A 5,670-nucleotide genomic window follows, 5' to 3' on the forward strand; every position below is an offset into this window, starting at 1 on the left:
CACCAAGGCCGGCAGTCTATTGTTGCAGAGGCAGAGCACCTGCACTGATGCTCACAGCCTCCTCCTATGTTCCTCTGGAAATGTGAAAACCTCTAAACTGACAATTTTATGGAAAAGGTAAAATTGTGTGTGAAACTAAACTGTCATTAATTAGGTGTGGCGAGGCATTGCTGAGAGTAAGGGAGAGTTGAAGTGTTCCAGTGTGAAGCGACTCACCATTGCATTCATTTGTCTAGATAAGTACTTGCTCCTGCAGTTTTTCCTACATGCCTTATCATGGAGAGGTGGCTTAGGAGGAGAGATGAGAGAAGGTAACTAAGGAATGAAGGGAAAGTCCATACAGTGGTAATGGCAGAGGAGGGCGGGACTTTTATGCTGAAGTGCTTTCCAACTAAATTTTCACTGACGTCACTTTTTACACAATATCCTTGAATAGCACCTGTGTGTATGGGGGTTGTCTGTCAGCTTTGAGTAAAAAGCATAACCCATACCTACAAAACATTTCCATCAGTGTCCAACATGGTCAGTCAGACAGCTAGCATCCTTGCAGCACTAAGGCCGCAGAGGGACCTGTCGCTTCCTCTCTGAAAACTCCAGATACTGTAGATTGGTGCAAATTCCTTCTTTTTCAACCTCTGCAGCTGGACCACAGGTACTCTAGGAGCTCCAGGTATCTTTTACTCTTACTTTACTCTTTTAAGAGATTTTTTCCATCTCTCTCTTTCTCTCTCTTATTCTCTTTCTTGATTTTTTTGTCAGTGCTTTAGTCTTCTTATGTTTTTATTTTCAAGTATGGTTCAAACGCCTATGGTCCACCTTTTTCCCCCTCTCCTCTACCAAACAAATCCCCTTGTTGGAGAAATCCAAGAAAAAAATATCCTGGACGAATACAAAATCTGCATGGAAGTGGTGAGTAGAGATCATTTTATTCCTGCACTGGCTGTAGTAGTCCTGTCCATCTCTCTGTGTGTGTATGTGTGTGTGTCTGTGCTTGCGTCCATCTGTGTGTGAATGCCAAGTGTGATAGCAGCAGTGAAATACTGCATCCTCGCTGGACTGGAGCTGCAACCAGGAAAGTGTCACCTCTCTATTTCCATCCTGATTCACCATACCGTCAGCCAAAAGCCTCACTCTTCAACCTTGTGACATTTGTTCCTTTTCCAGACTAAGGTTGACCATGGGTGAATGTTGAATGTGTGTTTTATTTTAGTTTGTTGCTTTTGTATTTGAACTAAAATGTGTCACGGTATTTTTTTTTTTTTTTTTACTCATACACCAACAGACATTTTGAATGTCACTCTGACTATCCAAACTAATATCTGTCATTATCCATCATAATGACTTGTGGGCAGCACTAATCATACCATAGTTCAATTCTGGCCAATGCAATGGCCAAGCATCTTATGAGTCCTTCTTTCATGTGAATGCAAACCATCAGTGATAGTGGAGTATGTCACAACCCAATGTAAAACACAATCCATGTGTTCTTGACCACATTGTCCACAGAATGTGAGGAGAATTGTCAAAAAAATTATAGGTTGAATGTAAAAATGAGGTAAGAATGTTTTATATATACTGTGGATATGACAATAAGCTATAGCTCATAACAGAATGATACAATTGCTCATTTATTTTTATGAGGGTAATCAAGCAGTCATACAAAATAACATTGTGTATCATCATATTGTTGGATTATGTTGTCCCTTTTTGGCAGACATTCTCATACCCTGTGCATGCATTCTGTGGCACAACACTTTAAAGAGAGAAATACGACTCAGAGAGAAGAAAACTTGACTTAAATGCCTTTGAACTAACAGATAGGGTCTGAGAAAGCAGGAATTTATTCTTCATATCCAGTGATACAAGGAGAAGGTCAGTACTTCCTGTTTCTCCTTCAAAAAACGCTGTAGCCTTCAGAGGAACGGGTGAAGGGAATGGCATTATGAGGAGATAAGTTCTATTTGATAGAGGTGCTGAAGTTCACCATCACCGTCCACACACAAATCATAACTGAACTGAACAAACACTGAAGTACAGGCCATCTTAAGCACACGTAGTAACCTGGCAACAGTGGGCCAAGGCTAAAGATGAGGGAAAATGGCAATCGCAACATAGGCTATTTAATAATAATCATCATTATTATTATTTGATAATAATAATGGACATTTTACTAATTTATATTATATATTATATATGGCAGGATAATAAAGTGTCATGAATACAAAGCATTCTTCAATTCAATAGCATGACAGATTATTCAGACCATTTATGATATAGTGAACAGATAATATCTCAGGCAGTTGTGCTTGGGACTCAGTGGTGATCAAGCTGAAAGCCAGAATAGGCTGTCTCCCTCTTCAAACTCATTAACGTTCATAGCAGAGTGGAAGACTAGTGATTTTGTTGTTCTGAATACACATGTCAACAACAAATCTTAGTCTGCCTCCCTGCTCTGTGGCGAAAGCATCAGGCATTTCTCATTCAAGTACATAGCCTACTCTGCCCTCTGTTGGAAAAAAACTGTACCCTACATAGTCTTAAGAGGCATGGGCTAATTCTTTACGACTTGACTTGAATTTGGACGTGTTGTTTTGGGAAAAGTTGGATTCAATGTTACGCGATAAGCTTCACCCAAAGATCCTTAATATACAACCGGCTTTCTCTGCTTCACCAATGTCATTGCAAAAAGAACGTTCAATTGTGATGTAATTTCCCTTTCCCACATTCTGTGTACATTCTGTGCAGATTTAGAACACCTGTACTGGCCCTGGACACGGTGTTTTTCGGCCAGGACAGCTAAATATTATGTGGAAATTAAGAATTGCAGCGCATTTTCATAGCCCACTTACGTCAAATTGTGATTTACAAACTAACTCGACAAGTTAATTTACTTTTAGATGCACATGTTCCATGCCCGATTTGAATATTACCCTTACCAGAATGAGGACAGCATTAGGAGATTGTTGGACAGCGATGATCACTCTGTTCACTTCCTGCCAGTGGTTGACACGACAAAATTCAAACGACAGGTGAATTTGCAATTAACGTTCGTTATATTACTAAATAAATATGGTCAGGGATATGACATAGCCTATGAAAGGGATATTACATTTTCTTCTGTTGAAATCTGATTAATTAACAGATATATGCTATATCCCACTCATTTCATGAATGTTGGGTGTTTTCTCCCTAATACAAAGCATGTTAGACAGCTGATCTTGTTTGTAGCTCCGTGTCGTGCATACATACACTGCAGTGTTTGATTTCAGATAAGCTAGATTTGTTTTGTCTTTTTACATGATCTGTATGACCATTAGATTTGCCTCCAGCTCAGCTGTCTGCTGTCCTTCCTCGGACAATCTTGTGCCAAGCCCTCCACGCTGCACCACAACTTTGCGCGCCTGCCAGCGCTGTGGCCGAAAGCGCCACTTGAAACTATGGCGACACCCCTGCGGTCATTACTTCTGCCGCGTCTGCATGGACACAATCATAGATGCTGGCTTCCGGAACATTGAGGGCCTGGACTCAAGTCCGTGCCCTTTGTGCAGAGCACAGGCGATCACTGCTGTGTGATTCTCCAAAGCTATGCAGTTAGATAGTGGGAGAATAAGGACAATATTTTAGACAACGGTAGTATGAAGGGGGAATGAAATGGTTAGCAATAGATTAGGCTAAAAGTAAGATTTTTTTCTATGTAATGCTTCATCAAGAAACTGTTACATTATTATGGTGCTGGTGTGTAATAAAAAAAAAATTGCTCATTTGTTTCCGCAGCAGTTTTATCTTCCTCTGTGCAGCCAGCACAGTCAGTATTTGTAAACATGCTTACATCAACAAGACTGCATAATGTCACATTTGAACCACATACTCCGTCACTTTTTTTTTTTTTTTTTTTTTTAATTTTATTTATTTTTTAAAAGAAGTTGACATTATGGTTCACAATGAGATGGTAATATGATGTCCTCAGTGTCCTTTTTAAATAGTGACAGAGATGTGGTTTGTGGCCGGTTCCTCACTGAAGCATAGCATTGGCTTGGTCCTTCACTTTCTGGACAATGGCCTCCAGCTCGACCTGGGCAGAATCCACCAGGGGTCTGACTTGGACCTCGACAGAGTCGATCAGAGGCCTGACCTTGGCTTCCACAGACTCGGCGAGTTTCTTGATCTCTGCCTCGGCAGACTCCGCCAGGGGTCTGATCTGAACCTCGGCCGATTCTGCGAGAGATCTGAGCTGGGATTCGGCGTTCTCGGCCAGGGCTTTGGTCCGGTCAACCAACTTCTGGAGGATGTCCTCCACAGAGCTGACCAGAGACTGGATCTGGTCCTGCATGTTGGTGGTGATGGGCGCCAGCTCCTCCTGGAAGGTCTGCAGTTGAGTCTTCGCCTCCTCAAAAGCAGCCCTTTGGGGAGAGGACACACACACACACACACACACACACACACATTGCAAGGCACATTAGTTGCTTATCAACTGTCACAAAATGTCACATTGTCAGTGTCACAGGAATTGATTAAAAATAGATCTATTAGACCAAACAAAGTCATAACACATCCATATCAAATTTGAGTACTGTTGCAAAATATAACAAGAAACGAGTTATGTTTGAATCGTGAAGTATAAGTCTTGATTGGGTTACATACTCAGCCTTCTGAGTCAGTTCATGGGATTTCACTTTCTCCACAACATCATTGGCAGTGCTTGTAATGGTGGTGCTGAGGTCCTCAAAGAACTTGGTGATCTTCTCAATCTCTGCTTCACGCTTCACCAGAGACCTGGACTCAGTGCCTACAGAGCACACCAAATCCAACTCTCAGGTTCGATAAGCAGCAAAGACCCAGAGAAATATACCGTCGTCTTATCATGTGTGAATGTGAGCGCTCACTTCTTAAGAATTTAAAACTACACATTAACGATATAATAACTTTGATTATTTGAAGTAAAACTTTGTGAAATCACAGAAACTATCATCAGTTGCAACACATGTTGAAAAACCATGTCATTACAAAGAATGGCAAAAAGAACCCTTACCCTGGGAAACTGTCAGCAAAACAAAGATGAGTGGCAGAGCGAGCTTCATGGTGACTACCTGAGTTTTATGAAAAAATCAATAATGCTTTATTACATGTTTGTAAACTGACAGAAATAAATGAATGGCTCGTTGATTATAGAATTCAGATCAGCATGTGAGACAATGAAATAAGGGTGTCCTTCCCTTTGATTATCCAAAGCTCTTGAAATGTCATGAATTAAATTCAAACAGTACAGTATGTATCGTTAAACCTCACAGTTTTACAAATCATTATACATTGTATCATCATTGTACATTACTGTAAATTACAATACTGGATGTCAAACTACTCCCAGCATATCTAAGGCCTAATTCAGTTGCGAGAATGAGATGACAGCTGAGACATACCTTCACTCTGAGGGTTCCAGGAACTGCTGGGGCTTTGGTCCTGATACTGGAGGGTTTTTATACTGCTTCAGAGAATTGAGGTCAAGAAAGCACTGACCGTGATTAGAAAGACTAACCTACACATGATGAAATCACCACAAGAGGTGATGAAAGCTGTTGAGTTGGCTGAACCTTGATTATCTACATGGAACATGGGTGAATTCCAAATGCTTCCATATGGATAGCCTATGTAAGGCGGTGATGGCGGTGGTGT

At 41.0% G+C, this 5,670-nt stretch overlaps 1 long non-coding RNA gene across 2 annotated transcripts; it reads left to right on the forward strand.

Annotated features, from left to right (window-relative positions):
• The first annotated feature begins 226 nt into the window (after positions 1-226).
• Positions 227-3,759, forward strand: LOC125306031. Of its 2 annotated transcripts, XR_007195486.1 has the most exons (4): positions 227-670; positions 792-909; positions 2,898-3,029; positions 3,318-3,759. It is a non-coding gene; the product is annotated as an uncharacterized LOC125306031 (long non-coding RNA). The 2 variants fall into 2 exon arrangements; XR_007195485.1 differs by lacking the exons at positions 227-670; positions 792-909 and having other exon boundaries at positions 2,467-3,029.
• The last annotated feature ends 1,911 nt before the right edge of the window (positions 3,760-5,670 follow it).

Source organism: Alosa alosa, chromosome 13, assembly GCF_017589495.1.
Source record: "Alosa alosa isolate M-15738 ecotype Scorff River chromosome 13, AALO_Geno_1.1, whole genome shotgun sequence".
In the NCBI taxonomy this organism is placed as follows: Eukaryota; Metazoa; Chordata; class Actinopteri; order Clupeiformes; family Clupeidae; genus Alosa; species Alosa alosa.